General features: G+C 46.9%; 1 protein-coding gene across 2 annotated transcripts in view; it reads left to right on the plus strand.

Annotated features, from left to right (window-relative positions):
* Positions 1-22,912, plus strand: part of OGFRL1 (opioid growth factor receptor like 1) — an 86,804-nt gene that overhangs the window by 15,625 nt on the left and 48,267 nt on the right. The gene's annotated exons all lie outside the window — the stretch shown is intronic.

Here is a 22,912-nt window from a genome sequence, read left to right on the forward strand (position 1 = left end):
TGCGCGAACAAGTGGATTAAGGGGAGTTAAATTATTTATTTATTTTTTTTAACCCATCCAGCCCTATTGTACTATGCATTCTGTATTCAGAATGCTATTGTTTTCCCTTATAACCATGTTATAAGGGAAAATAATAAAGATCAGGTCCCCATCCCGATAGATCCCTATCAGGGTGAATAGGACCTCACACTGTCCCTGCTGCTCTGTGCTTTGTGCACACAGCAGCAAGGGAGCTGACTATGGCAGCCAGGGCTTCAATAGCGTCCTGGCTGCCATGATAACCGATCGGAGCCCCAGGCTCTGATCGGAACTTCCACTGAGGAGGAGGGGGAGAGGGGATCCTGTGGCCACTGCCACCAATGATTAATACTGGGGGGCTTGGGTGGGGGGACGCACTGCGTAGCCTCAACCACAAATATAAAATTTTATCAACAACACTGCACAACAGATTCCACCATTAATTACTTATCCAGCAAAAATGAAGCCAAAATGGAAAAGTCATGTAAGGAAAACTAAGTAAAAGCCATGAATCAGTAGCTTGTAGAACCACATTTAGCAGCAATGTCTTGAAGTAATCGTGTTTTTTATGATCAGTCTCTCGCAATGTTCTGGAGGAATTTTGGCCCACTCTTCTTTAGTGTTGCTTCAGTTGATTGAGGTTTGTGGGCATTTTATTTATGTAAAGCTCTCTTAGGGGCTGTTCACACAGCATTTTTTGGGCCAGTCAAGGCCTAGACCTCAAACCAATTTAACGGTGGTTGCGTGATGTATAGGGATGAGCGAACCCGAACTGTATAGTTCGGGTTCGTACCGAATTTTGGGGTGTCCGTGACACGGACCCGAACCCGAACATTTTCGTAAAAGTTCGGGTTCGGTGTTCGGCGCTTTCTTGGCGCTTTTTGAAAGGCTGCAAAGCAGCCAATCAACAAGCGTCATACTACTTGGCCCAAGAGGCCATCACAGCCATGCCTACTATTGGCATGGCTGTGATTGGCCAGTGCACCATGTGACCCAGCCTCTATTTAAGCTGGAGTCACGTAGCGCCGCACGTCACTCTGCTATGATCAGTATAGGGAGAGGTTGCAGCTGCGACGTTAGGGCGAGATTAGGCAGATTAACTCCTCCAAAAGACTTCATTCTGTGATCGATCTGCAGCTGTGGATCATTGAAGTGCTATTATTGACTTGCTCACTTTTTTGAGGCTGCCCAGAGCGTTTTTAGATCACTTTTTTTCTGGGGTGATCGGCGGCCATTTTGTGACTTGTGGTGCGCCAGCACGAGCTATCACCAAGTGTATTTAACCATCGATAGTGTGGTTATTTTGTGCTATATCCTACATCAGCTGCAGGCTGAGCCTGTGTCACCGAAGTGCATTTAACCATCAACAGTGGTTATTTTTTGGCCATATACTACATTAGCTGCAGGCTGAGCCTGTGTCAAAGAAGTGCATTTAACCATCAACAGTCTGGTTATTTTTTGGCTGTATACTACATCTGGTGCAAGCTGAGCCTGTGTCACCCAAGTGCATTTAACCATCAACAGTGTGGTTATTTTTTGGCCATATATTACATCAGGGGCAAGTTGAGCCTGTCACCCAGCGCCTAAAAAATAGACCTGACATTTCTATTCAACCAAATCTGCACAGTTTTAGCTGGTCAAGTTATTTGTAGTGACCGTAAAAGCAGACTTTTTGTTCTGGGTTGAAAAAGCATTCCCAAATTTGCCATTCTCAAAATTACTAGTTTGTGGTATTTGAGGCCTATTTGAAATCTATCCCAAAAAGAAAATCTTACATTGAAGGTATTGATAGTGTGATTCAGAAAAACCTAAGACACACGCTAGCGTGCTGATAGAAGTGTCATTCTGTGATTAAACCTATAACTGTCACACAGCGCAAAAAAAAACAGGTCTCACATCTCTATTCAACCAAATCTGCACAGTTTTAGCTGGTCAAGTTATTTGTAGTGACCGTAAAAGCAGACTTTTTGTTCTGGGTTGAAAAAGCATTCCCAAATTTGCCATTCTCAAAATTGTTGTGAACGGGAACAATGAGGAAAACATCTAATAAGGGACGCGGACGCGGACATGGTGGTGTTAGTGTACCCTCTGGTGCTGGGAGAGGACGTGGCCGTTCTGCCACAGCCACACGTCCTAGTGAACCAACTACCTCAGGTCCCAGTAGCCAGCAGAATTTACAGCGATATTTGGTGGGGCCCAATGCCGTTCTAAGGATGGTAAGGCCTGAGCAGGTGCAGGCATTAGTCAATTGGGTGGCCGACAGTGGATCCAGCACGTTCACATTATCTCCCACCCAGTCTTCTGCAGAAAGCGCACAGATGGCGCATGAAAACCAAGCCCATCGGTCTGTCACATCACCCCCATGCATATCGGGGAAACTGTCTGAGCCTCAAGTTATGCAGCAGTCTCTTATGCTGTTTGAAGACTCTGCTGCCAGGGTTTCCCAAGGGCATCCACCTAGCCCTTCCCCAGGGGTGGAAGAGATAGAATGCACTAACGCACAACCACTTATGTTTCCTGATGATGAGGACATGGGAATACCACCTCAGCACGTCTCTGATGATGACGAAACACAGGTGCCAACTGCTGCGTCTTTCTGCAGTGTGCAGACTGAACAGGAGGTCAGGGGTCAAGACTGGGTGGAAGACGATGCAGGGGACGATGAGGTCCTAGACCCCACATGGAATGAAGGTCGTGCCACTGACTTTCACAGTTCGGAGGAAGAGGCAGTGGTGAGACCGAGCCAACAGCGTAGCAAAAGAGGGAGCAGTGGGCAAAATCAGAACACCCGCCGCCAAGAGACTTCGCCTGCTACTGACCGCCGCCATCTGGGACCGAGCACCCCAAAGGCAGCTTCAAGGAGTTCCCTGGCATGGCACTTATTCAAACAATGTGCGGACGACAAGACCCGAGTGGTTTGCACGCTGTGCCATCAGAGCCTGAAGCGAGGCATTAACGTTCTGAACCTTAGCACAACCTGCATGACCAGGCACCTGCATGCAAAGCATGAACTGCAGTGGAGTAAACACCTTAAAAACAAGGAAGTCACTCAGGCTCCCCCTGCTGCCCCTTCTGCTTCTGCCGCCTCTTCTGCTGCCGCCTCGGCCTCTTCTGCTGCTGCTGCCGCTGCCTCGGCCTCTTCCTCTGCCTCTGCCTCTGGAGGAACGTTGGCACCTGCCTCCCAGCAAACATGGGATGTACCACCAACACCACCACCTGCGTCACCAAGCATCTCAACCATGTCACACGGCAGCGTTCAGCTCTCCATCTCACAAACATTTGAGAGAAAGCGTAAATTCCCACCTAGCCACCCTCGATCCCTGGCCCTGAATGCCAGCATTTCTAAACTACTGGCCTATGAAATGCTGTCATTTAGGCTGGTGGACACACACAGCTTCAAACAGCTCATGTCACTTGCTGTCCCACAGTATGTTGTTCCCAGCCGCCACTACTTCTCCAAGAGAGCCGTGCCTTCCCTGCACAACCAAGTGTCCGATAAAATCAAGTGTGCACTGCGCAACGCCATCTGTGGCAAGGTCCACCTAACCACAGATACGTGGACCAGTAAGCACGGCCAGGGACGCTATATCTCCCTAACTGCACCCTGGGTAAATGTAGTGGCGGCTGGGCCCCAGGCGGAGAGCTGTTTGGCGCACGTCCTTCCGCCGCCAAGGATCGCAGGGCAACATTCTTTGCCTCCTGTCTCCTCCTCCTCCTACTCAGCTTCCTCCTCCTCTTCTTCCACCTGCTCATCCAGTCAGCCACACACCTTCACCACCAACTTCAGCACAGCCCGGGGTAAACGTCAGCAGGCCATTCTGAAACTCATATGTTTGGGGGGACAGGCCCCACACCGCACAGGAGTTGTGGCGGGGTATAGAACAACAGACCGATGAGTGGTTGCTGCCGGTGAGCCTCAAGCCCAGCCTAGTGGTGTGCGATAATGGGCGAAATCTCGTTGCAGCTCTGGGACTAGCCGGTTTGACGCACATCCCTTGCCTGGCGCATGTGCTGAATTTGGTGGTGCAGAAGTTCATTCGCAACTACCCCGACATGTCAGAGCTGCTGCATAAAGTGCAGGCCGTCTGTTCGCGCTTCCGGCGTTCACACCCTGCCGCTGCTCGCCTGTCTGCGCTACAGCGTAACTTCGGCCTTCCCGCTCACCGCCTCCTATGCGACGTACCCACCAGGTGGAACTCCACCTTGCATATGCAGGCCATAGTGGAGTTTCAGCTGCAGCACGCACGGGTCAGTCGCACTGCGGATCAGACACACTTCACCACCAATGACTGGGCCTCCATGCGAGACCTGTGTGCCCTGTTGCGCTGTTTCGAGTACTCCACCAACATGGCCAGTGGCGATGACGCCGTTATCAGCGTTACAATACCACTTCTATGTCTCCTTGAGAAAACACTTAGGGCGATGATGGAAGAGGAGGTGGCCCAGGAGGAAGAGGAGGAAGAGGGGTCATTTTTAGCACTTTCAGGCCAGTCTCTTCAAAGTGACTCAGAGGGAGGTTTTTTGCAACACCAGAGGCCAGGTACAAATGTGGCCAGACAGGGCCCACTACTGGAGGACGAGGAGGAGGTGGAGGAGGATGAGGATGAAGCATGTTCACAGCGGGGTGGCACCCAAAGCAGCTCGGGCCCATCACTGGTGCGTGGCTGGGGGGAAACACAGGACGATGACGATACGCCTCCCACAGAGGACAGCTTGTCCTTACCTCTGGGCAGCCTGGCACACATGAGCGACTACATGCTGCAGTGCCTGCGCAACGACAGCAGAGTTGCCCACATTTTAACGTGTGCGGACTACTGGGTTGCCACCTTGCTGGATCCCCGGTACAAAGACAATGTGCCCACCTTACTTCCTACACTGGAGCGTGATAGGAAGATGCGCGAGTACAAACGCACGTTGGTAGACGCGCTACTGAGAGCATTCCCAAATGTCACAGGGGAACAAGTGGAAGCCCAAGGCGAAGGCAGAGGAGGAGCAAGAGGTCGCCAACGCAGCTGTGTCACGCCCAGCTCCTCTGAGGGCAGGGTTAGCATGGCAGAGATGTGGAAAAGTTTTGTCAACACGCCACAGCTAAGTGCACCACCACCTGATACGGAACGTGTTAGCAGGAGGCAACATTTCACTAACATGGTGGAACAGTACCTGTGCACACCCCTCCACGTACTGACTGATGGTTCGGCCCCATTCAACTTCTGGGTCTCCAAATTGTCCACGTGGCCAGAGCTAGCCTTTTATGCCTTGGAGGTGCTGGCCTGCCCGGCGGCCAGCGTTTTGTCTGAACGTGTATTCAGCACGGCAGGGGGCGTCATTACAGACAAACGCAGCCGCCTGTCTACAGCCAATGTGGACAAGCTGACGTTCATAAAAATGAACCAGGCATGGATCCCACAGGACCTGTCCATCCCTTGTGCAGATTAGATATTAACTACCTCCCCTTAACAATATATTATTCTACTCCAGGGCACTTCCTCATTCAATACTATTTTTAATTTCATTTTACCATTATATTGCGGGGCAACCCAAAGTTGAATGAACCTCTCCTCTGTCTGGCTGCCGGGGCCTAAATGTGTGACAGTGGCCTGTTCCAGTGGTGGGTGACGTGAAGCCTGATTCTCTGCTATGACATGAAGACTTATTCTGTGCTGACATGAAGCCAGATTCTCTGTTACACGACCTCTCTCCTCTGCCTGGGCCTAAATATGTGACAGTGGCCTGTTCCAGTGGTGGGTGACGTGAAGCCTGATTCTCTGCTATGACATGAATACAGATTCTGTGCTGACATCAGGCCAGATTCTGTTACGGGACCTCTCTCCTCTGCCTGGGTGCCTGGGCCTAAATATGTGACAGTGGCCTGTTCCAGTGGTGGGTGACGTGAAGCCTGATTCTCTGCTATGACATGAAGACAGATTCTGCGCTGACATAAGGCCAGATTCTCTGTTACGGGACCGCTCTCCTCTGTCTGGGTGCCGGGGCCTAAATGTGTGACAGTGGCCTGTTCCAGTGGTGGGTGACGTGAAGCCTGATTCTCTGCTATGACATGAAGACAGATTCTGTGCTGACATGAAGCCAGATTCTCTGCTATGGCATGAAGAGACTGATTCTGTGCTGACATGAAGCCAGATTCTTTGCTATGGCATGAAGAGACTGATTCTCTGCTGACGTGAAACCAGATTCTCTGCTATGGGACCTCTGTCCAATTGATATTAGGTCATTTTTTTTTTTTTTTAAATTCATTTCCCTATCCACATTTGTTTGCAGGGGATTTACCTACATGTTGCTGCCTTTTGCAGCCCTCTAGCTCTTTCCTGGGCTGTTTTACAGCCTTTTTAGTGCCGAAAAGTTCGGGTCCCCATTGACTTCAATGGGGTTCGGGTTCGGGACGAAGTTCGGATCGGGTTCGGATCCCGAACCCGAACATTTCCGGGAAGTTTTTATTTTATTTTTTCTTCTCTCACTAGTGTTGTGCCCAGGATAGCACAACTTAACCACCTCAGCCCCCCTAGCTTAAACACCCTTAATGACCAGGCCACGTTTTACACTTCTGACCTACACTACTTTCACCGTTTATTGCTCGGTCATGCAACTTACCACCCAAATGAATTTTACCTCCTTTTCTTCTCACTAATAGAGCTTTCATTTGGTGGTATTTCATTGCTGCTGACATTTTTACTGTTTTTGTTATTAATCGAAATTTAACGATTTTTTTGCAAAAAAATGAAATTTTTCAGTTGTAAAATTTTGCAAAAAAAACGACATCCATATATAAATTTTTCTCTAAATTTATTGTTCTACATGTCTTTGATAGAAAAAAAAATGTTTGGGTAAAAAAAAAAATGGTTTTGGTAAAAGTGATAGCGTTTGCAAACTATGGTACAAAAATGTGAATTTCTGCTTTTTGAAGCTGCTCTGACTTTCTGAGCACCTGTCCTGAGGTTCTACACTGGCCAGACAGTACAAACACCCCACAAATGACCCCATTTCGGAAAGTAGACACCCGCTGATGGGCATAGTGAGTTCATAGAACTTTTTATTTTTTGTCACAAGTTATCAGAAAATGCAGTTTTTTTTTGTTTTTTTTTTGCGTTCTTACAAAGTCTCATATTCCACTAACTTGTGACAAAAAATAAAAACTTCCATGAACTCACTATGCCCATCAGCGAATACCTTGGGGTGTCTTCTTTCCAAAATGGGGTCACTTATGGGGTAGTTATACTGCCCTGGGATTCTAGGGGCCCTAATGTGTGGTAAGTAGTTTGAAATCAAAATCTGTAAAAAATGGCCGGTGAAATCCGAAAGGTGCTCTTTGGAATGTGGGCCCCTTTGCCCACCTAGGCTGCAAAAAAGTGTCACGTGTGGTATCTCCGTACTCAGGAGAAGTTGGGCAATGTGTTTTGGGGTGTCATTTTACATATACCCATGCTGGGTGAGAGAAATATCTCGGCAAAAGACAACTTTTCCCATTTTTTTTTATTTTTTTATACAAAGTTGGCATTTGACCAAGATATTTCTCTCACCCAGCATGGGTATATGTAAAATGACACCCCAAAACACATTGCCCAACTTCTCCTGAGTACGGAGATACCACATTTGACACTTTTTTGCAGCCTAGATGCGCAAAGGTGCCCAAATTCCTTTTTAGGAGGGCATTTTTAGACATTTGGATCCCAGACTTCTTTTCACGCTTTAGGGCCCCTAAAAAGCCAGGGCAGTATAAATACCCCATTTTGGAAAGAACACACCTCAAGGTATTCAATAAAGGGCATGGCGAGTTCATAGAAAAAAAAAAATTTTTGGCACAAGTTAGTGGAAATAGTTTTTTTTTTTTCTCAAAGTCTCCCTTTCCGCTAACTTGAGACAAAAATTTCAATCTTTTATGGACTCAATATGCCCTTCAGCGAATACCTTGGGGTGTCTTCTTTCCAAAATGGTGTTATTTGTGGGGTGTTTGTACTGCCCTGGCATTTGAGGGTCTCCGCAATCATTACATGTATGGCCAGCATTAGGAGTTTCTGCTATTCTCCTTATATTGAGCATACGGGTAATGAGATATTTTTTTTTTCCGTTCAGCCTCTGGGCTGAAAGAAAAAATGAACGGCACAGATTTCTTCATTCGCATTGATCAATGTGGATGAAAAAAATCTCTGCCAAAAAAAAAAAAGGAGGGGAAAGCCGCCCAACATCCATACCCACTTAGCCCGTATGCCCTGGCAAACCAGATTTATCCATTCACATCAATCGATGTGGATGAATAAATCATTGTGTGTGTGTGTGTGTGTGTATATATATATATATATATATATATATATATATATATATATATATATATATATATATATAAAAAAAAAAAAATCCCGGCAAAGTGTTTGCCAAAGCATATGAGCACCGCCACCTCCTCAGCTCATATGCCTCGGCAAACGTATCTTTTACTGCAGAGGAGAAATCTCGTCTTGCAGCGCCGCATACACCCGACAATGACACGGGTTGCTCGCTCAATTTGTATTGTCGTGTCTGCGGGAATGGAGGAGAGCATGTAAACGTCACGCTTGTCTCTCCATTTCACCGCGAGCAGTTCTTGGTTACACAAGGCAGCCCTCTCCCCCCTTGCAAGACGGGTGGTAACAAGCCGTTGGGGGAAGCCCACGCGACTAGTTCGCGTGGTGCCACAGCAGCCAATCTGTTCTAGGAACAAATGCCTGAAGAGGGCCACACTTGTGTAGAAATTGTCCACATAAAGATGGTACCCCTTGCCAAATAAGGGTGACACAAAGTCCCAGACTGTCTTCCCACTGCTCCCCAGGTAGTCAGGGCAACCAACCGGCTCCAGGGTCTGATCTTTTCCCTCATAGATCCGAAATTTGTGGGTATAGCCTGTGGCCCTTTCACAGAGCTTATACAATTTGACCCCATACCGGGCGCGCTTGCTTGGGATGTATTGTTTGAAGCCAAGGCGCCCGGTAAAATGTATTAGGAACTCGTCTACGCAGATGTTTTGCTCTGGGGTATACAAATCTGCAAATTTCTGGTTGAAGTGGTCTAAGAGGGGCCGAATTTTGTGGAGCCGGTCAAAAGCTGGGTGGCCTCTGGGACGGGAGGTGGTGTTGTCGCTAAAGTGCAGGAAACGCAGGATGGCCTCAAATCGTGCCCTGGACATAGCAGCAGAGAACATGGGCATGTGATGAATCGGGTTCGTGGACCAATACAGGGAGTGCAGAATTATTAGGCAAGTTGTATTTTTGAGGATTAATTTTATTATTGAACAACAACCATGTTCTCAATTAACCCAAAAAACTCATTAATATCAAAGCTGAATATTTTTGGAAGTAGTTTTTAGTTTGTTTTTAGTTTTAGATATTTTAGGGGGATATCTGTGTGTGCAGGTGACTATTACTGTGCATAATTATTAGGCAACTTAACAAAAAACAAATATATACCCATTTCAATTATTTATTTTTACCAATGAAACCAATATAACATCTCAACATTCACAAATATACATTTCTGACATTCAAAAACAGAACAAAAACAAATCAGTGACCAATATAGCCACCTTTCTTTGCAAGGACACTCAAAAGCCTGCCATCCATGGATTCTGTCAGTGTTTTGATCTGTTCACCATCAACATTGCGTGCAGCAGCAACCACAGCCTCCCAGACACTGTTCAGAGAGGTATACTGTTTTCCCTCCTTTTAAATCTCACATTTGATGATGGACCACAGGTTCTCAATGGGGTTCAGATCAGGTGAACAAGGAGGCCATGTCATTAGATTTTCTTCTTTTATACCCTTTCTTGCCAGCTACGCTGTGGAGTACTTGGACGCGTGTGATGGAGAATTGTCCTGCATGAAAATCATGTTTTTCTTGAAGGATGCAGACTTCTTCCTGTACCACTGCTTGAAGAAGGTGTCTTCCAGAAACTGGCAGTAGGACTGGGAGTTGAGCTTCAGTGGTGGTCGTCTTTCAGCCTTTCTTACCTTGGCCATGTCTCTGAGTATTGCACACCTTGTGCTTTTGGGCACTCCACTGATGTTGCAGCTCTGAAATATGGCCAAACTGGTGGCAAGTGGCATCTTGGCAGCTGCACGCTTGACTTTTCTCAGTTCATGGGCAGTTATTTTGCGCCTTGGTTTTTCCACACGCTTCTTGCGACCCTGTTGACTATTTTGAATGAAACGCTTGATTGTTCGATGATCACGCTTCAGAAGCTTTGCAATTTTAAGAGTGCTGCATCCCTCTGCAAGATATCTCACTATTTTTGACTTTTCTGAGCCTGTCAAGTCCTTCTTTTGACCCATTTTGCCAAAGGAAAGGAAGTTGCCTAATAATTATGCACACCTAATATAGGGTGTTGATGTCATTAGACCACACCCCTTCTCATTACAGAGATGCACATCACCTAATATGCTTAATTGGTAGTAGGCTTTCGAGCCTATACAGCTTGGAGTAAGACAACATGCATAAAGAGGATGATGTGGTCAAAATACTCATTTGCCTAATAATTCTGCACTCCCTGTATGACCGCAATTCATGCTTTTTGGTTAGACCCATGTTGAGGAGAAGGCCCAGAAAATTTTTAATTTCGGAAACTTGGACTGGTTTCCACCGGAAAGGCTGGGCATAAAAGCTTCCCGGGTTGGCGGATATAAATTGAGTGGCATACCGATTTGTCTCTGCCACGACTAAGTCCAAGAGCTCCGCAGTCAAGAACAGCTCAAAAAATCCCAGGGCCGAACCGATCTGAGCTGTCTCAACCCGAACTCCAGACTGGGCGGTGAAAGGGGGAACTAATGGTGCGGCTGAAGTTGGTGACTGCCAATCAGGATTTGCCAGCACCTCAGGGACTCTAGGGGGTCTACGGGCCTGTCTGTGCGGTGGCTGCGACGGGGTAACTACTGCACGTGCCACTGTACCAGCTCCAACTGCCCTTCTGGTGCTCGCCACTTCACCATGTTGTACGGCAGTGCTGGTACTAGGTCCAGGGAGGGCTGCGCTGCTGGTGTATGCCTCACCACATGATCCGACAGCGCCAGCCCCACTCTGCTGCTCTTGAAGCGGATCCTGCGCAACCTGTGGTCTAGCGACACGGGGCCGGGTATGCCTGGTTCTATCAGGGACCTCAACCTCTTCGTCCGAACTTTGGGTCAGACTGCCACTGCTTTCTACAGGTTCATATTCTGACCCGCTAGATTCGTCAGATGAGGGTTCCCATTCCTCATCCGACTGGGTCAGAATCCTGTAGGCCTCTTCAGAAGAATACCCCCTGTTTGACATTTGGACTACTAAATTTAGGGGTATTCCCTGAGACTACCCAAGAAAAAAAGCAAGCCTGTTTTACAAAGGGGAGGCTAGCGAAGTACCGGAGGCCGCTGCGGTTGATAAAAAATATCAAAACTGATTTTTTTTTATCGCCGCAGCGCTTGGAAAGTGATTGTGCAGTGATCAAAAAAATATATATTTTTTTGTCACTGCGGCGGGGCGGGTGTGGGTAAACGCATGTGTGGGCTACCGATCAGGCCTGATCGGGCAAACACTGCGTTTTGGGTGGAGGGCGAGCTAAGGTGACACTAATACAATTATAGATCTGACCGTGATCAGTTTTGATCACTTACAGATACTATAAAAGTACAAATGCTGATTAGCAATACGCTAATCAGCGAATCAGTGACTGCGGTGCGGTGGGCTGGGCGCTAACTGACGCTAAACTACCTAACCAAGGGGCCTAAACTATCCTAAAACCTAACAGTCAATACCAGTGAAAAAAAAGTGACAGTTTACACTGATCACTTTTTTCCTTTCACTAGGTGATTGACAGGGGCGATCAAGGGGTTAATTCGGGTGATGGGGGTGATCTGGGGCTAAGGTGAAGTGTTTGGTGCTACTCACTGTGATGTCTGCTCCTCTGCTGGAACCAACCGACGAAAAGGACCAGCAGAGGAGCAGACAAGCCATTTAACACATCATATTTAGAAATATAATGTGTTAGACGGCTTTTGATTTGATTTTTTTGAAAATTGCCAGCCTGCCAGCCAGATCATTGGCTGGCAGGCTGATGACGAAATACTTCTTTAACTTTTGCCGGCCCGCGATGCGCATGCGCGGGCCGGCTTTGAGCAAAATCTCGCGTCTCACGAGATGACGCATATATGCGTGACTGTGCGCAGGGCTGCCGCCTCCGGAACGCGATCCTGCGTTAGGCGGTCCGGAGGCGGTTAAACAGGTGAGCAGACTACATCCCTCTGTGAGGGTCCTCACATATTGACTTATTTACCCAATGAGCGTTTTTCTCTCTTTGGCCACACATTGCAATTTCTGTCGGAGGCAGCATTGAGGATCGGGTTGAAAACCACAACCGTGCTAAGAAGGGACATCCTCGGAGTGGCCACGGCTTTAAACCACTGGTCTGCGATCTTCAGCACTTCTTCTGGTTGAGATGAATGGGAGGCAGAAACCACACAGCTACAGGAGAAATTTGAGCCTAGGTGTCCACTGAAAAGAAAATGCTGCATGAATGGCAAAATTATATTTTTTTACAGTAATTAATCTATTTTGTGGAGAAAATCATTTCTCCAAAAGGTTCTATTTATCTTTCTTTTTTAGTTTTTGTTCTACAGCCTGTGTGCTTCCTATGCACAGCAGGCTACTCTCAGTGAGTTTACAGAGAATCCGTCATCTGACGGATTTTCTGTAACTCCTCCTGTCTCCACACGTGAGCACACATTATCTCGCTCTCATGTGCTGCATTACGGTAAGATATGGGGTTATCGATTTTTAGTGCACAAAGCGTAGGGTTGTCCCGATACCACTTTTTTAGGACCGAGTACAAGTACCGATACTTTTTTTCAAGTAGTCACCGATACCGAATACCGATACTTTTTTTAAATGTCATGTGACCGTTTTGGGGGATCTGTGGATCTGTGGATGACGCACTGTCATGTGGGGGATCTGTGGATGGCACTGTTATGGGGGATCTGTGGATGGCACTGTTATGGGGATCTGTGGATGGCACTGTTATGGGGGATCTGTGGATGGCACTGTTATGGGGGATCTGTGGATGGCACTGTTATGGGGGATCTGTGGATGGCACTGTTATGGGGGATCTGTGGATGGCACTGTTATGGGGGATCTGTGGATGGCACTGTTATGGGGGATCTGTGGATGGCACTGTTATGGGGGATCTGTGGATGGCACTGTTATGGGGGATCTGTGGATGGCACTGTTATGGGGGATCTGTGGATGGCACTGTTATGGGGGATCTGTGGATGGCGCTGTTATGGGGATCTGTGGATGGTGCTGTTATGGGGGATCTGTGGATGGCACTGTTATGGGGATCTGTGGATGGCACTGTTATGGGGGATCTGTGGATGGCACTGTTATGGGGGATCTGTGGATGGCACTGTTATGGGGATCTGTGGATGGTGCTGTTATGGGGGATCTGTGGATGGCACTGTTATGGGGGATCTGTGGATGGCACTGTTATGGGGATCTGTGGATGGCACTGTTATGGGGGATCTGTGGATGGCACTGTTATGGGGATCTGTGGATGGTACTGCTATGGGGTGGGATATCTGTGGATGGCATTGTTATGGGGTGGGGGGATCTGAGGATGGCATTGTTATTTGGTGGGGGATCTGTGGATGGTGCTGTTATAGGGGATCTGTGGATGGAACTGTTATGGGGAGGATCTGTGGATGACACTGCTATATGTCATCCACAGATCTGTGGATGGAACTGTTATGGGGAGGATCTGTGGATGACACTGCTATATGTCATCCACAGATCCCCCTCATAACAGTGTCCCCCAATACACCGGGCCCCGCCGCTCACCGAAGTATTTATAAACGTGAATCCTTATCCTGTTGTTAAGTTGAACTAACGCTGCCCTCTCCCATGTTCCCCTGTATCCCCACAGCACTTACTTAAGCTTCCATAGCAGGCAGAGCGGACGGCACCAGTAACGTCACTCACTGACGTCGCGCGTCTGCTCCGCCTGCTTCACTCATAAAGTGGGCGGAGCAGGCGCTCTACGTCAGTGAGTGACGTTTCTGCTGCCGTCTGCTCTGCCTGCTATGGAAGCTTAAGTAAGTGCTGTGGGGATACAGGGGAACATGGGAGAGGGCAGCGTTAGTTCAACTTAACAACAGGATAAGGATTCACGTTTATAAATACTTCGGTGAGCGGCGGGGCCCGGTGTAAGAGTACAGTGACTGCACCGGGCCCCGCCCCTAGTTACGCCCATAGTATTCTATTTATGTATCGGGGCGGGGTATCGGCGGCTGAGTACCGCCGAGAAAACTCGGAATCGGTCCCGATACCGATACTAGTATCGGTATCGGGACAACCCTACACAAAGGTGTCCATAGCCTTTAAGGTCCTGCCACAGTATTTCAATTGGCTTGTGGTCTGGACCTTGACTGGGCCATTGCAACACCTTGATTCTTTTCTTTTTAAGTCGTTCTGTGCTTGGGATCACTGTACTTTTGCATGACCCAGTTTTGGGCAAGCTTTAGCTATCTGATAGCTGGCCTCGCATTTAACTCTAGGACACTTTCTTTTACAAAGACGTTCATGATCGACTCAATGACTGCAAGTAGCCCAGGTCCTGTGGCTGCAAAACAAACCCAAATCATCACCCCTTCACCACCATAATTGACAGCTGTTAAGACCTTCTAAGTTTTTATTGTATGTCCTGATACTTAACCCCTTAAGGACCCTGCCATTTTTCACCATAAGGACCAAGCCATTTTTAGCAAATCTGACGTAACTTTATGTGGTAATAACTTTAAAGCGCTTTTACTCATCCAGGCCATTCTGAGATTTTCTCGTCACATATTGTACTTCATGACAGTGGTAAAATTGAGTCAAAATATTTCATTTTCATTTATAAAAAAAAATACCAAATCTAGCAAAAATTAGAAAAAATGTGCTAATTTTAATTTCTCTACTTTTGTAATAGTTGGTAATACCTCCAAAAATAGTTATTATTTTTCCCCCCATATGTCTACATCATGTTTTGGATCTTTTTTTTTTTTTTTGGGGGGGGGGGACGTTAGAAGTTTAGAAGCAAATCTTAAAACTTTTAAGAGAACTTCCAAAACCCAATTTTTTTTTTCAGGACCAGTTCAGTTATGAAGTCTCTTTCAGGGGCTTACATATTAGAAACCAGTTAGGGGTGCACCGAAATTCCAGCGGCCGAAAATATCGGCCGAAAATGGGCTTAATCCATTTCGGACGATATTGGTACATATCGGCAGAAAATATGAGGTTTGGGATTTGTCACCCGCGCCGGGCGGGCGGTTTACTTTTAAGTCACTGCATCTTTATTTTACCTTACAATCGTGACGCTCCAGTAACAACTCTGCAGGCAGAGCGGAGGGCGGCATAACGTCACTTACTCACGTGACGCGCCTGCTCCGCCTCCTTCATTGATAAAGTGGGCGGAGCAGGTGCGTCACGTGAGTAAGTGACGTTACGCCGCCCTCCGCTCTGCCTGCAGAGTTGTTACTGGAGCGTCACGATTGTAAGGTAAAATAAAGATGCAGTGAGTGATTAGTCTGCTGTGAGCAGCAGGGCCGGGGCTGTTATGGGTAGAGGGATCGGTCTATGGCACTGTTATGGGGAGGGGGGGATCTGTGCACTGTTATGGGGAGGGGGGGATCTGTGCACTGTTATGGGGAGGGGGGGATCTGTGCACTGTTATGGGGAAAGGGATCTGTGCACTGTTATGGGGAAAGGGATCTGTGCACTGTTATGGGGAAAGGGATCTGTGCACTGTTATGCCCATAACAGTGCACATATCCCCCCCTCCATAACAGCGCCACCCACAGATGAATTTCATTCATGAAAAATAATTATTAATAAAATCATTTAAAAAAAAGTATTTGGGCAAAAAGGCAGTTTCGGTTACGGTCAAGGGCATCCTGAATTTTCGGTTTCGGACCAGAATTTTCATTTCGGTGCACCCCTAGAAACCACCCATAAATCATTTTAGAAACTCCCCTCAAGCTATTCAAAACTGATTTTTACAAACTTTAACCCTTTTAGGTGTCCCACGCGAATTAAAGGAAAATGGGAATGAAATGTAAAAACATATTTATTTATTTTTTTATTTGCAGATTTTAAATCCCCCCCCCTTTTGTCCATGACAGCACCATGAGAGAGTGTCCGCCTCCCAGGACAGGAAACCCACAGGTATAAAAAAAAAAAAGAGCCTCTCCCTTCCTCAGTGGTTTCTTGTCCTAGGAAGTGGATCCTACAGGTATGGCCATAGAAGGGAGTAGTTTCTCCCTGGGCAACTAAGGAAGTTTTATTCAGCTAGGGGTGTGTGCACAGGGTGAGTTCCCCCGCTCCACACACCCAGAAGTAGCAAGGACGCGAGTCACTAAATGGGAAGTGAGGCTTCGGTACTGGGCTGAGCGGGTGTGCGCGATCAGCTTCCAGACTCCATATCTGGCATAATTGTCCTCACTCACTCTTCCCTTACACCAGGTTACTAACCGGATAGCACAACTCCCTGCTATTTGCGGACATCTCCAGCGGTTGAGCCAGGCTCCCATGCAGCACTCTAAGCCGGGAAGGGGGCAGAGTGTTATTATGATGATTGGAGAATCGACCTGATGGGTCATGTGAGCGTGGAAGTGTGTGACGTTATTAAATCCCGCGAGATTTGTCCCGGCAGACCAGAAAGTGCGGGAAAAGGCTGTGTTTAAATTCACCTACCCAGCTACAAGCCAAAATCCTTGTCGGGAAGGTCCGGATCCAGGCTGTTGAAGGTCATGGAGAGTGCTAATGACCAGAAGGAGCCATCTACCCCTGCGCCAGTGGTATGGATGGAGGGTATGTACGGTGATATGTGCTGTTCCATGAATACGAGCTAATGGCAGTTTTGTTGTTTTTCAGGATAAACCTAAAAAGGCATACTCTAAAACAAAATACAAAGAATGTGGATTGTGTAAAGCAAAGTCGGCTCCCGCCTATGTTAAGCTACTTTGTCGCCCTTGTATTGTCTACAATTGCAGAAGAATCAGCTTCCATGATGAAATGCATGAAGAAGTTAGAGAGGAAGTGGGAAACGCGCTTAAATCCAAGAAGGTTCCTCATAAATCTCCGATATCTCTAGTTCAGAAGAGGAAGAATTTGTGTTAGAAAGCAGGGAACTAGGCTCAGATTCTTATTCTGAGGAGGACAGGGGTGGTAAACTCCTGTTTCCTATTAATGATACGGATCCGTTTTTAAAAGCGATTAGAGTGACTATGAACATTGAAGACCAAAAAGAGGTTCTTTCCATTCAGGATGTAATGGTTTAAGGTCTAGAAGGGAAAAAGAAGCAGTGTTTTTTTCATTCATAAAAATGTATCCTTAATTTGAAACGAATGGAAGAATCCAGATAAACTGAGTTTTATTCCATCATCCATGAAGCTGAAGTATCCCTTTGAGGAGTCGGATTGCCATTCTTGGGATCGGGCCCCAAAGATTGATGTACCGATACCAAAAGTATCCCATAGATCCTCCCTCCTTTTTTGATTATTTAGGTCAGTTAAAAGACACCGTGGATTGGAAGGCAGACAGTTTTCTTAGACGCACATGGGAATCACTACAGGCCTCCGTTAAGCCCAATATTGCTGCTACTTGCACAGCCAGAGCCCTGATCTTATGAATTAAACAGCTCGATTCTCATATTAAAGATTAGAGTTCCCAGAGAACAATTATTGGAGAATATTCCAGTTCTTGCTAAAGCATCTGACTCTTTAGCGGATGCCTCTGTGGATGCTGTTAGATTATCTGCCAGAGCTGCTTTGTTATCCAACTCTGCCCAGAGGGCCTTATGGTTAAAAAAAAATTGGTCAGGCGATGTAGCATCAAAGAACCGCCTATGTAATATTCCTTGCGAAGGAAAGTATTTATTTGTCTCTATATAAGATGAGATATTAGAAAAACCTGGTGATAGGAAAAAAGGGGTTCCCCTCTTGCTTCCGCAGGCATTATAATCCCTTTTGTAAGAATAAAAGATTTCCTGGTAAAGATAGAAACATGGGTAGAAAGGATAACAGGTGGAAATTCTCCTCCTCTAAATCAAATGGCTTTCTGTTCAAGGGTCAGGGCTCTGGCCCCAGGGAAGATAATACACAGTGACTTCAGGGTGGGAGGAAACTTCCTCCCCGCCTGGTCCAGAATTTCCAACAGCAGTTGGATCTTAACCTCTCTAAAAGAGGGTTTCAAGTTGGAGTTCAGCTCCTCCCCACCAGAAAAAAAAAATTCGTTTCAGAAATGGGTCAGAATACGCAAGGGGCGCTAGAAAGAGAGGTGGATACGTTGTTAAGAAATGGTACTCTTATTCCTTGCCCTCCTGGAGAAGAAAGTTTTGGTTATTATTCCTATCTCTTTCTAGTGAAGAAACCAAACTGGAATTGCAGGACAATTATAAATTTAAAAGGGTTGAACAAATTTCTGAAATGCAGAAAGTTCAAGATAGAAACTTGATAGATCTAATTTACAAGGATTGTTTTATGGGAGTGCTGGATATAAAGGATGCGTATTACCATCTGCCAATTTTCCTGGTCATCAAAAATTTCTGAGAGTGGCTCTGCATCTGAAGGGGAGATTAAGACACTTTCAGTTCCAGGTTCTTCTGTTCGGGATTTCTATCGCTCCCTGTATTTTTACCAAGTTGGTGGCGGAGATGGCTGCTCACGTAAGAGAGAGTGACATCTTGTTTGTCTCATACTTGGATGATTTTTTTTTTTTTTTAATAGTAGCCCCATCCAGGCAGAGTTGTCTTGCACAGGCAGAGCAAGTAATTTAGATCCTGGAGTTATTGGGTTGGATCGTAAATATAGAGAAATCCAGAATGATCCCCCTACAGTTGCAGAGGTTCCTGGGGAGATCCCTTCTGACCTTGGACAAAGTAAGGTTAATGGTGCGAGATCTGATTCTATGCCCTTACGTTTCAGTCAAGAAAGCTATGTCCGTTCTCGGTACCTTAACATCATGCATTCCAGCAGTTCTGTGGGCTCAAGCTCATTCCAGGGATCTCCAGTGGGAGATTCTCCAGTCTTGGTCAGGGAAGCCAGAGGAGCTGAACAGCAAGATTCTAATCTCCGGGAAGACCCGTCGGTCACTGGAATGGTGGCTGGTACAGGAAAATCTAGATCAGGGGGTCCTGTGGAAGGTGGCAAACCCTTAAAGAGGACCTTTCACCTATTCTTACCCTATGAACTAAGTATACAGCCATGTGGAGCGGCGCCCGGGGATCTCACTGCACTTACTATTATCCCCAGGCGCCGCTCTGTTCTGCCGCTATGCCCTCCGGTATCTCCGTTCCCTAAGTTATAGTAGGCGGAGATACCAGTCCCTAAGTTATGGTAGGCGGAGTCTGCCCTAGCGCTGGCCAATCGCAGCGCAGAGCTCACAGCCTGTGAGGTTATTTTCTCCCAGGCTGTGAGCTCTGCAATGCGATTGGCCAGCGCTAGGGCAGACTCCGCCTACCATAACTTAGGGAACGGAGATACCGGAGGGCATAGCAGGAGAACGGAGCGGCGCCTGGGGATAATAGTAAGTGCAGTGAGATCCCCGGGCGCCGCTCCACATGGCTGTATACTTAGTTCATAGAGTAAGAATAGGTGAAAGGTCCTCTTTAATAGTCACTACAGGCCCCAGTCCATCTGTATGGGGGGCCCATGTTCTGGACAGAGTTTTTCAGGGATCCTGGGGCAGTGCAGATTGGGAGAGTTCTTCCAATGCAAATGAATTGCCAGCGGTTCTGAAGACTCTGCAGGAGATTCTGCCTTGGCTTCAGAACAGACATTTAAAAGTTTTGTTCGACAATGGTTCCGTGGTGGCCTACTTAAATCATCAGGGGGGAACCCAATCCAAAGAGATGATGGGAATTACGAGTCAAATATTCCCCTTGTTGGAAGGGAGAGTGTTGTCTATACCTCTGATATGTAGGGCTGATAGGGACAACTGGAAAGCAGACTACCTTAGTCGAAACAGTCTAGACCAGAGGGAATGGTCCTTGAATCTGGACATATTTGCCAAAATAGTGAGCCTGTGGGGGTTGACAGACATAGACCTCTTTGCTACTGGAAGTAACAGGAAGGTGGAAAGGTTCTTTTCCCTTTGTCCAGGGGATTCTCCCACAGCAGTAGATGCCTTCCTTCAGCCTTGAAGCAGTGGTCTTCTGTATGCATTCCCTCCGTTACAGTTGATTCCCAAGGTGTTAAACAAAATAAGGGAAGACAGACCTTCTGTGATCTTGATAGCCCCCCTTTTGGCCTCGTCGAGAATGGTTCACCTGGTTAAGACTACTGTCGGTCAGGGAGCCATGGGTCCTTCCGGAGATTCCTGGTCTCTTGTGTCAAGGCCCGGTAATGCATCCCCCAGTAGGGGGCCTTTACTTGACTGCTTGATTCTTGAAAGGTCTCTGTTGATCCGGAAGGGGCTATCGGAATCGGTAATCTCAACCTTATTAAAGAGTAGGAAGGAAGTGACTACAGGCATATACACTAGAGTATGGTCAGTTTTCTTAAAGTTTTTAGGGCTACCTCCTTCTCCTTCCTGTCAGCTTAGCATCCCTAGTAATATAGAGTTCCTCCAGAGGGGATTAGATAAAGGGTTGGCCTTAAGTACCTTAAAGGTTCAGATTTCGGCCCTAAGTGTCTTGTTTGATTCAAGTCTAGCTGCACATCCTCTGATTGTTAGATTTGAAAAATTAGGGCCTTGATAACCACCTCTTGGAACTGAAGGAAAGTTCCTGTGTAGCCTGCAGATTGAAATGGCACGTACGCATTGCACATTACCATCTGTACAATGTGTACGGCCAGCTTTTTGTGCCACACTTTCGTGTTTTGTGTGGCACCGTAGGGCTTCAGAAGTTGATCTGAAAGATCCACCCCTCCCATGTGCCTGTTATCTAGGATACAAACTGGTTTGGGGGTAGTGGTTGTGGTACCTCGTACAGGAGCAGGGGAGCTGGTGTTAGTATGAATGGTGGTCAGTACAAGGATGTCCCTCTTGTCCTTAACCACCAGCATGTTCTCATGGAGGAGAGCCCTACTTTCACCCATTCTCAGTGGTTGCCCTACCAGGGATCTAGGGAGGCCTCTCATATTTTTACGCAGTGTGTCGCAAGCCACAGTACCTCTGGCAGTTAGGGACATGCATAAACTATTATACCAGCATACCCCAAGGGTTCACTCTGGGGGGGCTGACTCCACTGCTACCCTGGTGCACCTTCTAGAGGGTCCCTCATCAGCGGATGATGATGAGGGGGTAGAGGAAAGTGGCATCCTCTTCTCCCTCACTAGCAGACTCTATCGGAGGCAAGCATGGCGTATGCCTCTTCAGCTGAGTATACTCGTTGGGATGGAGGGGCTATTTTCATTTTATTGGGGTGTAAAATGTGGAAACCGTTATTTTGTGTGAGGGGTGTGTATGTTGTGTTTTAACACATGAAGGGGCTTGTAATAAATTAATTAAATTTAGAAGAAAAAATATATATATATTTTTTTTGTAAGTCTTTACTGCAAAAAACACAACTTGCAGTGCAAACTGAGCAGACGCGATCAGTAATGGACACTACTGATCGGTGCTCAGTGGTTGGAAAATGCACGTACGCAGATGATGCGTTCGTGCAAAATTCACCCCAAAAAATTGTAAAAAAAAAAAAAATTGTTTTAAAGTAAGCACTGGCTAAAAATGAATATATACATACGCACGCACACACACACACACACACACCCTAACTACAATTTATCAATTTATTCTTTTTAAACCAAAAAAAGGCAAAATTTGCAAAAAAAAAACAGATGTGAAAAATAAAATAAAAAAACACAAAGAACCGTATTTTTCGCCCTATAAGACGCACCGGCCCATAAGACGCACCTAGGTTTTAGAGGAATACAATAAGAAAAATATTTTCCATTACACATCAGGTCAGACCCCCAAAGTTAATCAGACCTCAGCTTACAGCTCCGATCAGACCCCCAATGTCAATGTCAATCAGACCTCAGATCAGACCCCCAGTGCCTCAGATCAACCCCCCCCCCCAACCTTCAGCCATCTTTCGGCCCCCATATATTCAGCCAGCGGCCCCCATATATTCAGCCATCAGCCCCATATATCAACCTCTATATGTCAGCCATCAGCCCCCAGTGCAAATAAAAAAACAAAAAACTCACTTATCTCTCCTGCTCCTAGACGCCACCACTCCTCACCATTTGCGGTCCTCTTCATCCTGCTGTTGGCTGTGTATCGCGGCGCACAGTGTGAGGTCAGAGTGCCCTCACGCTGTGCGCAGCCCTGCACAGCCGATAGCCGAGGTCCAGGAAGCAGTGAGTACAGAGCCTTCACCGCTTCCCGGTACTAATGAAGCGCTTCCATAATGGGGGGAAAAAGTGCACTTTGGGGGGTGCGTCTTATGGGGCGAAAAATACGGTAATTCCCAGGTGCTGATCAGGCAGGTATGCACTGAACAGCACTTGACTGTCACAGCTTGCACGCAGAACAAGTGGTGCAGAGCTGGAAAATTGTAAAAAAAAAAAAAAAGGGACCAAAAAAAATGCATGGACCAAATTGCGTCCTTAAAGGACAGTGGGGGTGGGAAGGAACAGGGGCAGAGGGTGGTTTAGGGATCTGGAACAGCTGCAAATGGAAAAAATCAGTGCAGCAATTCCAGATCTTCTCTTCGCTTCTCTTTTTCTTCTCTGAGCAGAAAAGGGTTAAATAGCAGTGGTGGTGCACCACAAGTCCCAGCAAGCCAACATCAGCACAGAACATCTCTGCATGCAATCACCAGCTAGAATGGCTGCATGCAGGGAGGTTCTGCCCTTTCTTGTGCAGCTATAGCGCTGCCATTGGCTGGAGCGTTACTCCAGCCAATCGC

Source organism: Bufo bufo, chromosome 4, assembly GCF_905171765.1.
Source record: "Bufo bufo chromosome 4, aBufBuf1.1, whole genome shotgun sequence".
Lineage (NCBI taxonomy): Eukaryota > Metazoa > Chordata > Amphibia > Anura > Bufonidae > Bufo > Bufo bufo.